The sequence below is a fragment of the Cryptomeria japonica genome, unplaced genomic scaffold (genome assembly GCF_030272615.1).
Source record: "Cryptomeria japonica unplaced genomic scaffold, Sugi_1.0 HiC_scaffold_69, whole genome shotgun sequence".
In the NCBI taxonomy this organism is placed as follows: domain Eukaryota; kingdom Viridiplantae; phylum Streptophyta; class Pinopsida; order Cupressales; family Cupressaceae; genus Cryptomeria; species Cryptomeria japonica.
The window spans coordinates 385,001-404,769 of record NW_026728891.1 but is presented as its reverse complement, the minus strand read 5'-3'; the positions used below and the strand labels follow the sequence as shown (position 1 = coordinate 404,769).

Here is a 19,769-nt window from a genome sequence, read left to right as displayed (position 1 = left end):
CCGGGCCGGGGTGCGCTGCCCGCACTACCGCGCGCGCGGGGGCGACACCGAGCGCGCACCCGAGGCGCCCCGAGCACACAGGCCACGGTGCAACCCGGGCGTTGTGCGCGCACCCCGGTGCGCCCGAGGTGCTGCGCGCGCACCCAGGTGAAATCGGTGTGCACCTCGGCCAGTGCGCGCTCGGTCGAGTCGCGCACGTTGGCCAAGGTGCACGGTGATGTTTCTTACTCTAAGGTTCCGCACCAGACGCCCGGGACAGGTGAGCGAAGCTGGGCGGGGCCGGGTGCGCGGCCGGGGCAGGTGCACGCAGCTGGAGAGAGCTTTGGAGCACACTTCGGAGCGCACCAATGATGCGCTCCATTCAAAAGTTTCCTGAAAAGGCAAAAAAAGTTGAGATTATAGAATTTCCCACTTGAGAGATTGTAAAAAAAAAAAATTTAAAATGAAGGAAACGCGGGTGCCAAGGTGTGCGCAGCCCAGCCAAGGTGTGCGCACCAAGGCGCCCACCCTGGCGAAGGTGCACGCAAGGTGCGCACCCGAGGCAAACCGGACAATTAACCCAACTTTCGACTTCGCGCGCACCTTGGAGCGCACTTCGGAGCGCTCCTTGGTGCGCACCAATCTTGGGCACCTCGGAGTGCACCATGGCGCCCACCAAGGTGCGCACCCGGGGCAAACCGAGCTCCGACTTCGTGCGCACCTTGGAGCGCACGAAAGGTGCGCACCATGGCGCCCACCAAGGTGCGCAGCCCAGCCAAGGCGTGCGCATCAAGGTGCGCACCCTGGCGAAGGTGCGCACCCGGGGCAAACCGAGCTCCGACTTCGTGCGCACCTTGGAGCGCACAAAAGGTGCGCAACCCAGCCAAGGTGTGCGCACCCCGGTCAAACCGAGCTCCGAATCGTGCGCACCAGAGGTGCACGCCATCGTGCGCACCTTGGAGCACACTTCGGAGCCCTCCTTGGTGCGCGCCGATGTTGCGCACCTCGGAGCGCACCCGGGGAAAACAATGCAATTAACCCGACTTTCGACTTCGTGGGCACCTCGGAGCGCTCTCGGGTTCGCACCTCGGAGCACACCGAGGTGCCCACCCTGGCGAAGGTGCACGCGAGGTGCGCACCCGGGGCAAACCGGGCTCCGACTTCGTGCACGCCGCACCTTGGAGCACACTTCGGAGCGCTCCTTGGTGCGCACCAGGGCGCGCAACCCAGCCGAGGTGCCCACCCCGGCGAAGGTGCACGCGAGGTGCGCACCCGGGGCAAACCGGGCTCCGACTTCGTGCACGCCATGGTGCCCACCGCGGCGAAGGTGCACGCGAGGTGCGCACCCGGGGCAAACCGGGCTCCGACTTCGTGCACGCCGCACCTTGGAGCACACTTCGGAGCGCTCCTTGGTGCGCACCATGGTGCCCACCAGGGCGCGCAACCCCGCCGAAGGTGCACGCGAGGTGCGCACCCGGGGCAAACCGGGCTCCGACTTCGTGCACGCCGCACCTTGGAGCACACTTCGGAGCGCTCCTTGGTGCGCACCATGGTGCCCACCAGGGCGCGCAACCCCGCCGAAGGTGCACGCGAGGTGCGCACCCGGGGCAAACCGGGCTCCGACTTCGTGCACGCCATGGTGCGCACCGCGGCGAAGGTGCGCACCCGGGGCAAACCGGGCTCCGACTTCGTGCACGCCGCACCTTGGAGCACACTTCGGAGCGCTCCTTGGTGCGCACCAGGGCGCGCAACCCAGCCGAGGTGCCCACCCCGGCGAAGGTGCACGCGAGGTGCGTACCCGGGGCAAACCGGGCTCCGACTTCGTGCACGCCGCACCTTGGAGCACACTTCGGAGCGCTCCTTGGTGCGCACCATGGTGCCCACCAGGCCGCGCAACCCAGCCAAGGTGTGCGCACCAAGGTGCACGCGAGGTGCGCACCCGGGGCAAACCGGGGTCCGACTTCGTGCACGCCGCACCTTGGAGCACACATCGGGGCGCTCCCGGGTTCGCACCGGCGTTGCGCACCGTGGTGGGCACCTCGGAGCACACCAAGGTGGGCAGCGAGGTGCGCACCTTTGATGCGATGCCTTCACTAATTTCCATAAAAGGCAAAAAAAAAACGAGATTTTAAAATTTCCGTTTTGAAAGATAGTGAGAAAAAGGGAATGCTGGTGCCATCTTGAGCCCGCCCTGGTGCGCAGCCCAGCCAAGGTGTGCGCACCAAGGTGCCCACCCTGGCGAAGGTGCGCGCCCGGGCAATTAACCCAACTTCCAACTTCGCGCGCGCCAGGGTGGGAGCGCACCCAACAACCGGGCCTGGGAAGAGCCAATGCGAGAAACCCCACCAAACGCTCTGACAAAAAAAGAGGGGGCGCTCCAGTAACCCCGCTTCGGAGCGCACCCTGGGCAAACCCAGCCAAGGTGCCCACCCCGGCCAAGGTGCAGGCGAGGTGCGCACCCGGGGCAAACCGGGCTCCGACAACGTGCATGCCGCACCTTGGAGCACACTTCGTAGCGCTCCCGGGTGCGCACCTCAGAGCACACCAAGGTGGGCAGCGAGGTGCGCACCTTTGATGCGCTGCCTTCACTAATTTCCAGAAAAGGCAAAAAAAAAAGGAGATTTTAAAATTTCCGTTTTGAAAGATAGTGAAAAAAACGGAACGCGCGTGCCATCTTGAGCCCGCCCTGGTGCGCAGCCCAGGTAAGGTGCCCACCCTGGCAAAGGTGCGCACCCGGGCAATTAACCCTACTTCCGACTTCGTGCGCGCCAGGGTGGCAACCGGGCCTCGGAAGAGCCAATGCGAGAAACCCCACCAAACGCTCCGACAAAAAAAGAGGCGGCGCTCCAATAACCCCGCTTCGGAGCGCAGCCGGGGCAAACCCAGCCAAGGTGCCCACCCCGACGAAGGTGCACGCGAGGTGCGCACCCGGGGCAAACCGGGCTCCGACAACGTGCACGCAGCACCTTGGAGCACACTTCGAAGCACTCCCGGGTGCCCACCGGCGTTGCGCACCGTGGTGGGCAGCGAGGTGCGCACCTTTGATGCGCTGCCTTCACTAATTTCCAGAAAAAGGCAAAAAAAAATGAGATTTTAAAATTTCCGTTTTGAAAGATAGTGAAAAAAAAGGAACGCGGGTGCCATCTTGAGCCCGCCCTGGTGCGCAGCCCAGGCAAGGCATGCGCACCAAGGTGCCCACCCGAGGTGCACACCCGGGGCAAACCGGGCTCCGACTTCGTGCAGGCCGCACCTTGGAGCACACTTCGGAGCGCTCCTTGGTGCGCACCATGGTGCCCACCAGGGCGCGCAACCCAGCCAAGGTCTGCACACCAAGGTGCCCACCCCGGCGAAGGTGCACGCGAGGTGCGCACCCGGGGCAAACCGGGCTCCGACTTCGTGCACGCCATGGTGCCCACCGCGGCGAAGGTGCACGCGAGGTGCGCACCCGGGGCAAACCGGGCTCCGACTTCGTGCACGCCGCACCTTGGAGCACACTTCGGAGCGCTCCTTGGTGCGCACCATGGTGCCCACCAGGGCGCGCAACCCAGCCAAGGTGTGCGCACCAAGGTGCACGCGAGGTGCGCACCCGGGGCAAACCGGGGTCCGACTTCGTGCACGCCGCACCTTGGAGCACACATCGGAGCGCTCCCAGGTTCGCACCAGCGTTGCGCACCTTTGATGCGCTGCCTTCACTAATTTCCAGAAAAGGCAAAAAAAAACGATATTTTAAAATTTCCGTTCTGAAAGATAGTGAAAAAAACGGAACGCGGGTGCCATCTTGAGCCCTTCCTGGTGCGCAGCCCAGGCAAGTTGTGCGCACCAAGGTGCCCACCCTGGCGGAGGTGCGCGCCCGGGGCAAACCGGGCTCCGACTTCGTGCACTGCATGGTGCCCACCAAGGCGCGCAACCCAGCCAAGGTGCCCACCGCAGCGAAGGTGCACGCGAGGTGCACACCCGGGGCAAACCGGGCTCCGACTTCGTGCACGCCGCACCTTGGAGCACACTTCAGAGCGCTCCTTGGTGCGCACCAGGGCGCGCAACCCAGCCGAGGTGCCCACCCCGGCGAAGGTGCACGCGAGGTGCGCACCCGGGGCAAACCGGGCTCCGACTTCGTGCACGCCATGGTGCCCACCGCGGCGAAGGTGCGCACCCGGGGCAAACCGGGCTCCTACTTCGTGCACGCCGCACCTTGGAGCACACTTCGGAGCGCTCCTTGGTGCGCACCATGGTGCCCACCAGGCCGCGCAACCCAGCCAAGGTGTGCGCACCAAGGTGCACGCGAGGTGCGCACCCGGGGCAAACCGGGGTCCGACTTCGTGCACGCCGCACCTTGGAGCACACATCGGGGCGCTCCCGGGTTCGCACCGGCGTTGCGCACCGTGGTGGGCACCTCGGAGCACACCAAGGTGGGCAGCGAGGTGCGCACCTTTGATGCGATGCCTTCACTAATTTCCATAAAAGGCAAAAAAAAAACGAGATTTTAAAATTTCCGTTTTGAAAGATAGTGAGAAAAAGGGAATGCTGGTGCCATCTTGAGCCCGCCCTGGTGCGCAGCCCAGCCAAGGTTTGCGCACCAAGGTGCCCACCCTGGCGAAGGTGCGCGCCCGGGCAATTAACCCAACTTCCAACTTCGCGCGCGCCAGAGTGGGAGCGCACCCAACAACCGGGCCTGGGAAGAGCCAATGCGAGAAACCCCACCAAACTCTCTGACAAAAAAAGAGGGGGCGCTCCAGTAACCCCGCTTCGGAGCGCACCCTGGGCAAACCCAGCCAAGGTGCCCACCCCGGCCAAGGTGCAGGCGAGGTGCGCACCCGGGGCAAACCGGGCTCCGACAACGTGCACGCCGCACCTTGGAGCACACTTCGTAGCGCTCCCGGGTGCGCACCTCAGAGCACACCAAGGTGGGCAGCGAGGTGCGCACCTTTGATGCGCTGCCTTCACTAATTTCCAGAAAAGGCAAAAAAAAAAGGAGATTTTAAAATTTCCGTTTTGAAAGATAGTGAAAAAAACGGAACGCGCGTGCCATCTTGAGCCCGCCCTGGTGCGCAGCCCAGGTAAGGTGCCACCCTGGCAAAGGTGCGCACCCGGGCAATTAACCCTACTTCCGACTTCGTGCGCGCCAGGGTGGCAACCGGGCCTCGGAAGAGCCAATGCGAGAAACCCCACCAAACGCTCCGACAAAAAAAGAGGCGGCGCTCCAATAACCCCGCTTCGGAGCGCAGCCGGGGCAAACCAAGCCAAGGTGCCCACCCCGACGAAGGTGCACGCGAGGTGCGCACCCGGGGCAAACCGGGCTCCGACAACGTGCACGCAGCACCTTGGAGCACACTTCGAAGCACTCCCGGGTGCCCACCGGCGTTGCGCACCGTGGTGGGCAGCGAGGTGCGCACCTTTGATGCGCTGCCTTCACTAATTTCCAGAAAAAGGCAAAAAAAAATGAGATTTTAAAATTTCCGTTTTGAAAGATAGTGAAAAAAAAGGAACGCGGGTGCCATCTTGAGCCCGCCCTGGTGCGCAGCCCAGGCAAGGCATGCGCACCAAGGTGCCCACCCGAGGTGCACACCCGGGGCAAACCGGGCTCCGACTTCGTGCAGGCCGCACCTTGGAGCACACTTCGGAGCGCTCCTTGGTGCGCACCATGGTGCCCACCAGGGCGCACCCGGGGCAAACCGGGCTCCGACTTCGTGCACGCCGCACCTTGGAGCACACATCGGAGCGCTCCCAGGTTCGCACCAGCGTTGCGCACCTTTGATGCGCTGCCTTCACTAATTTCCAGAAAAGGCAAAAAAAAACGATATTTTAAAATTTCCGTTCTGAAAGATAGTGAAAAAAACGGAACGCGGGTGCCATCTTGAGCCCTTCCTGGTGCGCAGCCCAGGCAAGTTGTGCGCACCAAGGTGCCCACCCTGGCGGAGGTGCGCGCCCGGGGCAAACCGGGCTCCGACTTCGTGCACTGCATGGTGCCCACCAAGGCGCGCAACCCAGCCAAGGTGCCCACCGCAGCGAAGGTGCACGCGAGGTGCGCACCCGAGGTGCACACCCGGGGCAAACCGGGCTCCGACTTCGTGCACGCCGCACCTTGGAGCACACTTCAGAGCGCTCCTTGGTACGCACCAGGGCGCGCAACCCAGCCAAGGTGCTCACCCCGGCGAAGGTGCACGCGAGGTGCGCACCCGGGGCAAACCGGGCTCGGACTTCGTGCACGCCGCACCTTGGAGCACACATCGGAGCGCTCCCGGGTTCGCACCAGCATTGCGCACCTTTGATGCGCTGCCTTCACTAATTTCCAGAAAAGGCAAAAAAAAGAAAAAAATGAGATTTTAAAATTTCCGTTTTGAAAGATAGTGAAAAAAACGGAACGCGGGTGCCATCTTGAGCCCGCCCTGGTGTGCAGCCCAGGCAAGTTGTGCGCACCAAGGCACCCACCCTGGCCAAGGTGGGTCACGGGGTGGGTCCTAGGGTGGGTAACGGGGTGGGTACTAAGGTGCGTGCCAAGGTGGGTCATAGGGTGGGTGCCAAGGTGGGCACCAGGGTGGGTGTGCACCAACCCTAGCCAGGGTAGGTCACGGGGTGGTTGTCGGGGTGGGCGTCAAGGAGCCAAGGTGGGTGGCAAGTAGCCAAGTTGCGTGCCAAGGTGGGTGTCGGGGTGGGTGCCAAGGATCCAAGGTGGGTGCCAAGGAACCAAGGTGGGTGTCTGGGTGGGTGCCGAGGTGGGAGCCAGGGTGGGTCCCAAGGTGAGTGCAAAGGTGGGTGCCAGGGTCAAGGTGAGTGCCAATGTGGGTTCCAAGGTGCCAGGGTCAGGGTGAGTGCCAATGTGGGTTCAAAGGTGCTAAGTTGGGTGCGAGGTTGGGTGCGAGGGTGGGTGGGTGCCAAGGTGTGCTAGGTGGAAGCCCGGGTGGGTCGGCATCCCATGGGTGTCGAGTTGGGTGCCTGATGGGTGCTTCTTGTCAAGTTTTAGTCGTCGGGACTCATTTCGAGCCTTAGAGGTCGTTTCTTGTCCGGTTGCCCTGTCTTCGACCTGGGAACCCAATTTTGGTCCTCGGGTCCCATTTTTTTTTGTCTCGCATCCCACTTTTGGCCTGTGGCCTTTTCGGGGTCGATTCTCGTTTTGGGCATCAGAGCATGTTTCTTCTCCTAAAACCCAATATTTGTTTATTAAGTCTCGGAACACATTTTTGTTCTCGTGGACCCATCATGGGTCTTGGAACGCATTTGTGGTCCTTGGGTCCCATTTTGCATCCCGAAACTTGTGTTTTGGTGCTTGATCCCTATTTTGGGTGCCCACCTTGCACCAAGTGCGCACCCGGGGCAAACCGAGCGCCTTGGTGCACCGGGGCAAGATCGAGCGTGCACCCGAGGCGCCCCGAACATGCACCAAGGTGCACTCGGCCCACATGTGAGCGCAGGTCGTTGCGCCCGAGGTGGTGTGTGGGCACCGCGTTGCAGACGGGACACTGCACGCACACGACGCCCCCTCCAGGTGCACGCACGTAGGCCGGGCCGGGTGCACACCCGACGCCCTAGCAAGGTGCGCGCACCCGGGCAGGGCTCACACTTGGCGAACGGGGCGCACTTCGCGAGGGAGGGTGTGCACCTCGACGGGGGTGGGTGGCCGGGGTGGATTCGCACGTGGGTCGCGGTTTGCTAAGTACACACTGCGACAAGCTCATAACGGGTGCGATCATACCAGCGTTAGTGCACCGGATCCCATCAGAACTCCGCAGTTAAGCGCGCTTGGGCCGGAGTAGTACTGGGATGGGTGACCTCCCGGGAAGTCCCGGTGTTGCACCCTTTTTTAGTTTTTCGCCGGGCGTCGCAATGCTATTTGAATAAACCTTTTGCCCGTTTGCGTTCTCGTCGGGGCCGGGCCGGGCCGGGGTGCGCTGCCCGCACTACCGCGCGCGCGGGGGCGACACCGAGCGCGCACCCGAGGCGCCCCGAGCACACAGGCCACGGTGCAACCCGGGCGTTGTGCGCGCACCCCGGTGCGCCCGAGGTGCTGCGCGCGCACCCAGGTGAAATCGGTGTGCACCTCGGCCAGTGCGCGCTCGGTCGAGTCGCGCACGTTGGCCAAGGTGCACGGTGATGTTTCTTACTCTAAGGTTCCGCACCAGACGCCCGGGACAGGTGAGCGAAGCTGGGCGGGGCCGGGTGCGCGGCCGGGGCAGGTGCACGCAGCTGGAGAGAGCTTTGGAGCACACTTCGGAGCGCACCAATGATGCGCTCCATTCAAAAGTTTCCTGAAAAGGCAAAAAAAGTTGAGATTATAGAATTTCCCACTTGAGAGATTGTAAAAAAAAAAAATTTAAAATGAAGGAAACGCGGGTGCCAAGGTGTGCGCAGCCCAGCCAAGGTGTGCGCACCAAGGCGCCCACCCTGGCGAAGGTGCACGCAAGGTGCGCACCCGAGGCAAACCGGACAATTAACCCAACTTTCGACTTCGCGCGCACCTTGGAGCGCACTTCGGAGCGCTCCTTGGTGCGCACCAATCTTGGGCACCTCGGAGTGCACCATGGCGCCCACCAAGGTGCGCACCCGGGGCAAACCGAGCTCCGACTTCGTGCGCACCTTGGAGCGCACGAAAGGTGCGCACCATGGCGCCCACCAAGGTGCGCAGCCCAGCCAAGGCGTGCGCATCAAGGTGCGCACCCTGGCGAAGGTGCGCACCCGGGGCAAACCGAGCTCCGACTTCGTGCGCACCTTGGAGCGCACAAAAGGTGCGCAACCCAGCCAAGGTGTGCGCACCCCGGTCAAACCGAGCTCCGAATCGTGCGCACCAGAGGTGCACGCCATCGTGCGCACCTTGGAGCACACTTCGGAGCCCTCCTTGGTGCGCGCCGATGTTGCGCACCTCGGAGCGCACCCGGGGAAAACAATGCAATTAACCCGACTTTCGACTTCGTGGGCACCTCGGAGCGCTCTCGGGTTCGCACCTCGGAGCACACCGAGGTGCGCACCTTTGATGCGCTGCCTTCACCAATTTCCAGAAAAGGCAAGAAAACATTGAGAAGGTGTGCGCACCGAGGTGCCCACCCTGGCGAAGGTGCACGCGAGGTGCGCACCCGGGGCAAACCGGGCTCCGACTTCGTGCACGCCGCACCTTGGAGCACACTTCGGAGCGCTCCTTGGTGCGCACCAGGGCGCGCAACCCAGCCGAGGTGCCCACCCCGGCGAAGGTGCACGCGAGGTGCGCACCCGGGGCAAACCGGGCTCCGACTTCGTGCACGCCATGGTGCCCACCGCGGCGAAGGTGCACGCGAGGTGCGCACCCGGGGCAAACCGGGCTCCGACTTCGTGCACGCCGCACCTTGGAGCACACTTCGGAGCGCTCCTTGGTGCGCACCATGGTGCCCACCAGGGCGCGCAACCCCGCCGAAGGTGCACGCGAGGTGCGCACCCGGGGCAAACCGGGCTCCGACTTCGTGCACGCCGCACCTTGGAGCACACTTCGGAGCGCTCCTTGGTGCGCACCATGGTGCCCACCAGGGCGCGCAACCCCGCCGAAGGTGCACGCGAGGTGCGCACCCGGGGCAAACCGGGCTCCGACTTCGTGCACGCCATGGTGCGCACCGCGGCGAAGGTGCGCACCCGGGGCAAACCGGGCTCCGACTTCGTGCACGCCGCACCTTGGAGCACACTTCGGAGCGCTCCTTGGTGCGCACCAGGGCGCGCAACCCAGCCGAGGTGCCCACCCCGGCGAAGGTGCACGCGAGGTGCGTACCCGGGGCAAACCGGGCTCCGACTTCGTGCACGCCGCACCTTGGAGCACACTTCGGAGCGCTCCTTGGTGCGCACCATGGTGCCCACCAGGCCGCGCAACCCAGCCAAGGTGTGCGCACCAAGGTGCACGCGAGGTGCGCACCCGGGGCAAACCGGGGTCCGACTTCGTGCACGCCGCACCTTGGAGCACACATCGGGGCGCTCCCGGGTTCGCACCGGCGTTGCGCACCGTGGTGGGCACCTCGGAGCACACCAAGGTGGGCAGCGAGGTGCGCACCTTTGATGCGATGCCTTCACTAATTTCCATAAAAGGCAAAAAAAAAACGAGATTTTAAAATTTCCGTTTTGAAAGATAGTGAGAAAAAGGGAATGCTGGTGCCATCTTGAGCCCGCCCTGGTGCGCAGCCCAGCCAAGGTGTGCGCACCAAGGTGCCCACCCTGGCGAAGGTGCGCGCCCGGGCAATTAACCCAACTTCCAACTTCGCGCGCGCCAGGGTGGGAGCGCACCCAACAACCGGGCCTGGGAAGAGCCAATGCGAGAAACCCCACCAAACGCTCTGACAAAAAAAGAGGGGGCGCTCCAGTAACCCCGCTTCGGAGCGCACCCTGGGCAAACCCAGCCAAGGTGCCCACCCCGGCCAAGGTGCAGGCGAGGTGCGCACCCGGGGCAAACCGGGCTCCGACAACGTGCACGCCGCACCTTGGAGCACACTTCGTAGCGCTCCCGGGTGCGCACCTCAGAGCACACCAAGGTGGGCAGCGAGGTGCGCACCTTTGATGCGCTGCCTTCACTAATTTCCAGAAAAGGCAAAAAAAAAAGGAGATTTTAAAATTTCCGTTTTGAAAGATAGTGAAAAAAATGGAACGCGCGTGCCATCTTGAGCCCGCCCTGGTGCGCAGCCCAGGTAAGGTGCCCACCCTGGCAAAGGTGCGCACCCGGGCAATTAACCCTACTTCCGACTTCGTGCGCGCCAGGGTGGCAACCGGGCCTCGGAAGAGCCAATGCGAGAAACCCCACCAAACGCTCCGACAAAAAAAGAGGCGGCGCTCCAATAACCCCGCTTCGGAGCGCAGCCGGGGCAAACCCAGCCAAGGTGCCCACCCCGACGAAGGTGCACGCGAGGTGCGCACCCGGGGCAAACCGGGCTCCGACAACGTGCACGCAGCACCTTGGAGCACACTTCGAAGCACTCCCGGGTGCCCACCGGCGTTGCGCACCGTGGTGGGCAGCGAGGTGCGCACCTTTGATGCGCTGCCTTCACTAATTTCCAGAAAAAGGCAAAAAAAAATGAGATTTTAAAATTTCCGTTTTGAAAGATAGTGAAAAAAAAGGAACGCGGGTGCCATCTTGAGCCCGCCCTGGTGCGCAGCCCAGGCAAGGCATGCGCACCAAGGTGCCCACCCGAGGTGCACACCCGGGGCAAACCGGGCTCCGACTTCGTGCAGGCCGCACCTTGGAGCACACTTCGGAGCGCTCCTTGGTGCGCACCATGGTGCCCACCAGGGCGCGCAACCCAGCCAAGGTCTGCACACCAAGGTGCCCACCCCGGCGAAGGTGCACGCGAGGTGCGCACCCGGGGCAAACCGGGCTCCGACTTCGTGCACGCCATGGTGCCCACCGCGGCGAAGGTGCACGCGAGGTGCGCACCCGGGGCAAACCGGGCTCCGACTTCGTGCACGCCGCACCTTGGAGCACACTTCGGAGCGCTCCTTGGTGCGCACCATGGTGCCCACCAGGGCGCGCAACCCAGCCAAGGTGTGCGCACCAAGGTGCACGCGAGGTGCGCACCCGGGGCAAACCGGGGTCCGACTTCGTGCACGCCGCACCTTGGAGCACACATCGGAGCGCTCCCAGGTTCGCACCAGCGTTGCGCACCTTTGATGCGCTGCCTTCACTAATTTCCAGAAAAGGCAAAAAAAAACGATATTTTAAAATTTCCGTTCTGAAAGATAGTGAAAAAAACGGAACGCGGGTGCCATCTTGAGCCCTTCCTGGTGCGCAGCCCAGGCAAGTTGTGCGCACCAAGGTGCCCACCCTGGCGGAGGTGCGCACCCGGGGCAAACCGGGCTCCGACTTCGTGCACTGCATGGTGCCCACCAAGGCGCGCAACCCAGCCAAGGTGCCCACCGCAGCGAAGGTGCACGCGAGGTGCACACCCGGGGCAAACCGGGCTCCGACTTCGTGCACGCCGCACCTTGGAGCACACTTCAGAGCGCTCCTTGGTGCGCACCAGGGCGCGCAACCCAGCCGAGGTGCCCACCCCGGCGAAGGTGCACGCGAGGTGCGCACCCGGGGCAAACCGGGCTCCGACTTCGTGCACGCCATGGTGCCCACCGCGGCGAAGGTGCGCACCCGGGGCAAACCGGGCTCCTACTTCGTGCACGCCGCACCTTGGAGCACACTTCGGAGCGCTCCTTGGTGCGCACCATGGTGCCCACCAGGCCGCGCAACCCAGCCAAGGTGTGCGCACCAAGGTGCACGCGAGGTGCGCACCCGGGGCAAACCGGGGTCCGACTTCGTGCACGCCGCACCTTGGAGCACACATCGGGGCGCTCCCGGGTTCGCACCGGCGTTGCGCACCGTGGTGGGCACCTCGGAGCACACCAAGGTGGGCAGCGAGGTGCGCACCTTTGATGCGATGCCTTCACTAATTTCCATAAAAGGCAAAAAAAAAACGAGATTTTAAAATTTCCGTTTTGAAAGATAGTGAGAAAAAGGGAATGCTGGTGCCATCTTGAGCCCGCCCTGGTGCGCAGCCCAGCCAAGGTTTGCGCACCAAGGTGCCCACCCTGGCGAAGGTGCGCGCCCGGGCAATTAACCCAACTTCCAACTTCGCGCGCGCCAGAGTGGGAGCGCACCCAACAACCGGGCCTGGGAAGAGCCAATGCGAGAAACCCCACCAAACTCTCTGACAAAAAAAGAGGGGGCGCTCCAGTAACCCCGCTTCGGAGCGCACCCTGGGCAAACCCAGCCAAGGTGCCCACCCCGGCCAAGGTGCAGGCGAGGTGCGCACCCGGGGCAAACCGGGCTCCGACAACGTGCACGCCGCACCTTGGAGCACACTTCGTAGCGCTCCCGGGTGCGCACCTCAGAGCACACCAAGGTGGGCAGCGAGGTGCGCACCTTTGATGCGCTGCCTTCACTAATTTCCAGAAAAGGCAAAAAAAAAAGGAGATTTTAAAATTTCCGTTTTGAAAGATAGTGAAAAAAACGGAACGCGCGTGCCATCTTGAGCCCGCCCTGGTGCGCAGCCCAGGTAAGGTGCCACCCTGGCAAAGGTGCGCACCCGGGCAATTAACCCTACTTCCGACTTCGTGCGCGCCAGGGTGGCAACCGGGCCTCGGAAGAGCCAATGCGAGAAACCCCACCAAACGCTCCGACAAAAAAAGAGGCGGCGCTCCAATAACCCCGCTTCGGAGCGCAGCCGGGGCAAACCAAGCCAAGGTGCCCACCCCGACGAAGGTGCACGCGAGGTGCGCACCCGGGGCAAACCGGGCTCCGACAACGTGCACGCAGCACCTTGGAGCACACTTCGAAGCACTCCCGGGTGCCCACCGGCGTTGCGCACCGTGGTGGGCAGCGAGGTGCGCACCTTTGATGCGCTGCCTTCACTAATTTCCAGAAAAAGGCAAAAAAAAATGAGATTTTAAAATTTCCGTTTTGAAAGATAGTGAAAAAAAAGGAACGCGGGTGCCATCTTGAGCCCGCCCTGGTGCGCAGCCCAGGCAAGGCATGCGCACCAAGGTGCCCACCCGAGGTGCACACCCGGGGCAAACCGGGCTCCGACTTCGTGCAGGCCGCACCTTGGAGCACACTTCGGAGCGCTCCTTGGTGCGCACCATGGTGCCCACCAGGGCGCACCCGGGGCAAACCGGGCTCCGACTTCGTGCACGCCGCACCTTGGAGCACACATCGGAGCGCTCCCAGGTTCGCACCAGCGTTGCGCACCTTTGATGCGCTGCCTTCACTAATTTCCAGAAAAGGCAAAAAAAAACGATATTTTAAAATTTCCGTTCTGAAAGATAGTGAAAAAAACGGAACGCGGGTGCCATCTTGAGCCCTTCCTGGTGCGCAGCCCAGGCAAGTTGTGCGCACCAAGGTGCCCACCCTGGCGGAGGTGCGCGCCCGGGGCAAACCGGGCTCCGACTTCGTGCACTGCATGGTGCCCACCAAGGCGCGCAACCCAGCCAAGGTGCCCACCGCAGCGAAGGTGCACGCGAGGTGCGCACCCGAGGTGCACACCCGGGGCAAACCGGGCTCCGACTTCGTGCACGCCGCACCTTGGAGCACACTTCAGAGCGCTCCTTGGTACGCACCAGGGCGCGCAACCCAGCCAAGGTGCTCACCCCGGCGAAGGTGCACGCGAGGTGCGCACCCGGGGCAAACCGGGCTCGGACTTCGTGCACGCCGCACCTTGGAGCACACATCGGAGCGCTCCCGGGTTCGCACCAGCATTGCGCACCTTTGATGCGCTGCCTTCACTAATTTCCAGAAAAGGCAAAAAAAAGAAAAAAATGAGATTTTAAAATTTCCGTTTTGAAAGATAGTGAAAAAAACGGAACGCGGGTGCCATCTTGAGCCCGCCCTGGTGTGCAGCCCAGGCAAGTTGTGCGCACCAAGGCACCCACCCTGGCCAAGGTGGGTCACGGGGTGGGTCCTAGGGTGGGTAACGGGGTGGGTACTAAGGTGCGTGCCAAGGTGGGTCATAGGGTGGGTGCCAAGGTGGGCACCAGGGTGGGTGTGCACCAACCCTAGCCAGGGTAGGTCACGGGGTGGTTGTCGGGGTGGGCGTCAAGGAGCCAAGGTGGGTGGCAAGTAGCCAAGTTGCGTGCCAAGGTGGGTGTCGGGGTGGGTGCCAAGGATCCAAGGTGGGTGCCAAGGAACCAAGGTGGGTGTCTGGGTGGGTGCCGAGGTGGGAGCCAGGGTGGGTCCCAAGGTGAGTGCAAAGGTGGGTGCCAGGGTCAAGGTGAGTGCCAATGTGGGTTCCAAGGTGCCAGGGTCAGGGTGAGTGCCAATGTGGGTTCAAAGGTGCTAAGTTGGGTGCGAGGTTGGGTGCGAGGGTGGGTGGGTGCCAAGGTGTGCTAGGTGGAAGCCCGGGTGGGTCGGCATCCCATGGGTGTCGAGTTGGGTGCCTGATGGGTGCTTCTTGTCAAGTTTTAGTCGTCGGGACTCATTTCGAGCCTTAGAGGTCGTTTCTTGTCCGGTTGCCCTGTCTTCGACCTGGGAACCCAATTTTGGTCCTCGGGTCCCATTTTTTTTTGTCTCGCATCCCACTTTTGGCCTGTGGCCTTTTCGGGGTCGATTCTCGTTTTGGGCATCAGAGCATGTTTCTTCTCCTAAAACCCAATATTTGTTTATTAAGTCTCGGAACACATTTTTGTTCTCGTGGACCCATCATGGGTCTTGGAACGCATTTGTGGTCCTTGGGTCCCATTTTGCATCCCGAAACTTGTGTTTTGGTGCTTGATCCCTATTTTGGGTGCCCACCTTGCACCAAGTGCGCACCCGGGGCAAACCGAGCGCCTTGGTGCACCGGGGCAAGATCGAGCGTGCACCCGAGGCGCCCCGAACATGCACCAAGGTGCACTCGGCCCACATGTGAGCGCAGGTCGTTGCGCCCGAGGTGGTGTGTGGGCACCGCGTTGCAGACGGGACACTGCACGCACACGACGCCCCCTCCAGGTGCACGCACGTAGGCCGGGCCGGGTGCACACCCGACGCCCTAGCAAGGTGCGCGCACCCGGGCAGGGCTCACACTTGGCGAACGGGGCGCACTTCGCGAGGGAGGGTGTGCACCTCGACGGGGGTGGGTGGCCGGGGTGGATTCGCACGTGGGTCGCGGTTTGCTAAGTACACACTGCGACAAGCTCATAACGGGTGCGATCATACCAGCGTTAGTGCACCGGATCCCATCAGAACTCCGCAGTTAAGCGCGCTTGGGCCGGAGTAGTACTGGGATGGGTGACCTCCCGGGAAGTCCCGGTGTTGCACCCTTTTTTAGTTTTTCGCCGGGCGTCGCAATGCTATTTGAATAAACCTTTTGCCCGTTTGCGTTCTCGTCGGGGCCGGGCCGGGCCGGGGTGCGCTGCCCGCACTACCGCGCGCGCGGGGGCGACACCGAGCGCGCACCCGAGGCGCCCCGAGCACACAGGCCACGGTGCAACCCGGGCGTTGTGCGCGCACCCCGGTGCGCCCGAGGTGCTGCGCGCGCACCCAGGTGAAATCGGTGTGCACCTCGGCCAGTGCGCGCTCGGTCGAGTCGCGCACGTTGGCCAAGGTGCACGGTGATGTTTCTTACTCTAAGGTTCCGCACCAGACGCCCGGGACAGGTGAGCGAAGCTGGGCGGGGCCGGGTGCGCGGCCGGGGCAGGTGCACGCAGCTGGAGAGAGCTTTGGAGCACACTTCGGAGCGCACCAATGATGCGCTCCATTCAAAAGTTTCCTGAAAAGGCAAAAAAAGTTGAGATTATAGAATTTCCCACTTGAGAGATTGTAAAAAAAAAAAATTTAAAATGAAGGAAACGCGGGTGCCAAGGTGTGCGCAGCCCAGCCAAGGTGTGCGCACCAAGGCGCCCACCCTGGCGAAGGTGCACGCAAGGTGCGCACCCGAGGCAAACCGGACAATTAACCCAACTTTCGACTTCGCGCGCACCTTGGAGCGCACTTCGGAGCGCTCCTTGGTGCGCACCAATCTTGGGCACCTCGGAGTGCACCATGGCGCCCACCAAGGTGCGCACCCGGGGCAAACCGAGCTCCGACTTCGTGCGCACCTTGGAGCGCACGAAAGGTGCGCACCATGGCGCCCACCAAGGTGCGCAGCCCAGCCAAGGCGTGCGCATCAAGGTGCGCACCCTGGCGAAGGTGCGCACCCGGGGCAAACCGAGCTCCGACTTCGTGCGCACCTTGGAGCGCACAAAAGGTGCGCAACCCAGCCAAGGTGTGCGCACCCCGGTCAAACCGAGCTCCGAATCGTGCGCACCAGAGGTGCACGCCATCGTGCGCACCTTGGAGCACACTTCGGAGCCCTCCTTGGTGCGCGCCGATGTTGCGCACCTCGGAGCGCACCCGGGGAAAACAATGCAATTAACCCGACTTTCGACTTCGTGGGCACCTCGGAGCGCTCTCGGGTTCGCACCTCGGAGCACACCGAGGTGCGCACCTTTGATGCGCTGCCTTCACCAATTTCCAGAAAAGGCAAGAAAACATTGAGAAGGTGTGCGCACCGAGGTGCCCACCCTGGCGAAGGTGCACGCGAGGTGCGCACCCGGGGCAAACCGGGCTCCGACTTCGTGCACGCCGCACCTTGGAGCACACTTCGGAGCGCTCCTTGGTGCGCACCAGGGCGCGCAACCCAGCCGAGGTGCCCACCCCGGCGAAGGTGCACGCGAGGTGCGCACCCGGGGCAAACCGGGCTCCGACTTCGTGCACGCCATGGTGCCCACCGCGGCGAAGGTGCACGCGAGGTGCGCACCCGGGGCAAACCGGGCTCCGACTTCGTGCACGCCGCACCTTGGAGCACACTTCGGAGCGCTCCTTGGTGCGCACCATGGTGCCCACCAGGGCGCGCAACCCCGCCGAAGGTGCACGCGAGGTGCGCACCCGGGGCAAACCGGGCTCCGACTTCGTGCACGCCGCACCTTGGAGCACACTTCGGAGCGCTCCTTGGTGCGCACCATGGTGCCCACCAGGGCGCGCAACCCCGCCGAAGGTGCACGCGAGGTGCGCACCCGGGGCAAACCGGGCTCCGACTTCGTGCACGCCATGGTGCGCACCGCGGCGAAGGTGCGCACCCGGGGCAAACCGGGCTCCGACTTCGTGCACGCCGCACCTTGGAGCACACTTCGGAGCGCTCCTTGGTGCGCACCAGGGCGCGCAACCCAGCCGAGGTGCCCACCCCGGCGAAGGTGCACGCGAGGTGCGTACCCGGGGCAAACCGGGCTCCGACTTCGTGCACGCCGCACCTTGGAGCACACTTCGGAGCGCTCCTTGGTGCGCACCATGGTGCCCACCAGGCCGCGCAACCCAGCCAAGGTGTGCGCACCAAGGTGCACGCGAGGTGCGCACCCGGGGCAAACCGGGGTCCGACTTCGTGCACGCCGCACCTTGGAGCACACATCGGGGCGCTCCCGGGTTCGCACCGGCGTTGCGCACCGTGGTGGGCACCTCGGAGCACACCAAGGTGGGCAGCGAGGTGCGCACCTTTGATGCGATGCCTTCACTAATTTCCATAAAAGGCAAAAAAAAAACGAGATTTTAAAATTTCCGTTTTGAAAGATAGTGAGAAAAAGGGAATGCTGGTGCCATCTTGAGCCCGCCCTGGTGCGCAGCCCAGCCAAGGTGTGCGCACCAAGGTGCCCACCCTGGCGAAGGTGCGCGCCCGGGCAATTAACCCAACTTCCAACTTCGCGCGCGCCAGGGTGGGAGCGCACCCAACAACCGGGCCTGGGAAGAGCCAATGCGAGAAACCCCACCAAACGCTCTGACAAAAAAAGAGGGGGCGCTCCAGTAACCCCGCTTCGGAGCGCACCCTGGGCAAACCCAGCCAAGGTGCCCACCCCGGCCAAGGTGCAGGCGAGGTGCGCACCCGGGGCAAACCGGGCTCCGACAACGTGCACGCCGCACCTTGGAGCACACTTCGTAGCGCTCCCGGGTGCGCACCTCAGAGCACACCAAGGTGGGCAGCGAGGTGCGCACCTTTGATGCGCTGCCTTCACTAATTTCCAGAAAAGGCAAAAAAAAAAGGAGATTTTAAAATTTCCGTTTTGAAAGATAGTGAAAAAAACGGAACGCGCGTGCCATCTTGAGCCCGCCCTGGTGCGCAGCCCAGGTAAGGTGCCCACCCTGGCAAAGGTGCGCACCCGGGCAATTAACCCTACTTCCGACTTCGTGCGCGCCAGGGTGGCAACCGGGCCTCGGAAGAGCCAATGCGAGAAACCCCACCAAACGCTCCGACAAAAAAAGAGGCGGCGCTCCAATAACCCCGCTTCGGAGCGCAGCCGGGGCAAACCCAGCCAAGGTGCCCACCCCGACGAAGGTGCACGCGAGGTGCGCACCCGGGGCAAACCGGGCTCCGACAACGTGCACGCAGCACCTTGGAGCACACTTCGAAGCACTCCCGGGTGCCCACCGGCGTTGCGCACCGTGGTGGGCAGCGAGGTGCGCACCTTTGATGCGCTGCCTTCACTAATTTCCAGAAAAAGGCAAAAAAAAATGAGATTTTAAAATTTCCGTTTTGAAAGATAGTGAAAAAAAAGGAACGCGGGTGCCATCTTGAGCCCGCCCTGGTGCGCAGCCCAGGCAAGGCATGCGCACCAAGGTGCCCACCCGAGGTGCACACCCGGGGCAAACCGGGCTCCGACTTCGTGCAGGCCGCACCTTGGAGCACACTTCGGAGCGCTCCTTGGTGCGCACCATGGTGCCCACCAGGGCGCGCAACCCAGCCAAGGTCTGCACACCAAGGTGCCCACCCCGGCGAAGGTGCACGCGAGGTGCGCACCCGGGGCAAACCGGGCTCCGACTTCGTGCACGCCATGGTGCCCACCGCGGCGAAGGTGCACGCGAGGTGCGCACCCGGGGCAAACCGGGCTCCGACTTCGTGCACGCCGCACCTTGGAGCACACTTCGGAGCGCTCCTTGGTGCGCACCATGGTGCCCACCAGGGCGCGCAACCCAGCCAAGGTGTGCGCACCAAGGTGCACGCGAGGTGCGCACCCGGGGCAAACCGGGGTCCGACTTCGTGCACGCCGCACCTTGGAGCACACATCGGAGCGCTCCCAGGTTCGCACCAGCGTTGCGCACCTTTGATGCGCTGCCTTCACTAATTTCCAGAAAAGGCAAAAAAAAACGAGATTTTAAAATTTCCGTTCTGAAAGATAGTGAAAAAAACGGAACGCGGGTGCCATCTTGAGCCCTTCCTGGTGCGCAGCCCAGGCAAGTTGTGCGCACCAAGGTGCCCACCCTGGCGGAGGTGCGCGCCCGGGGCAATCCAGGCTCCGACTTCGTGCACTGCATGGTGCCCACCAAGGCGCGCAACCCAGCCAAGGTGCCCACCGCAGCGAAGGTGCACGCG

General features: G+C 63.2%; 2 non-coding genes across 2 annotated transcripts; both read left to right on the top strand.

Annotated features, from left to right (window-relative positions):
- Window positions 1-7,652: 7,652 nt before the first annotated feature.
- LOC131863843 (5S ribosomal RNA) lies at window positions 7,653-7,771 on the top strand. The gene has a single exon (XR_009362737.1). It is a non-coding gene; the product is annotated as a 5S ribosomal RNA (ribosomal RNA).
- A 7,804-nt stretch (window positions 7,772-15,575) lies between these two features.
- Window positions 15,576-15,694, top strand: LOC131863842 (5S ribosomal RNA). Its single transcript, XR_009362736.1, has one exon. It is a non-coding gene; the product is annotated as a 5S ribosomal RNA (ribosomal RNA).
- The last annotated feature ends 4,075 nt before the right edge of the window (window positions 15,695-19,769 follow it).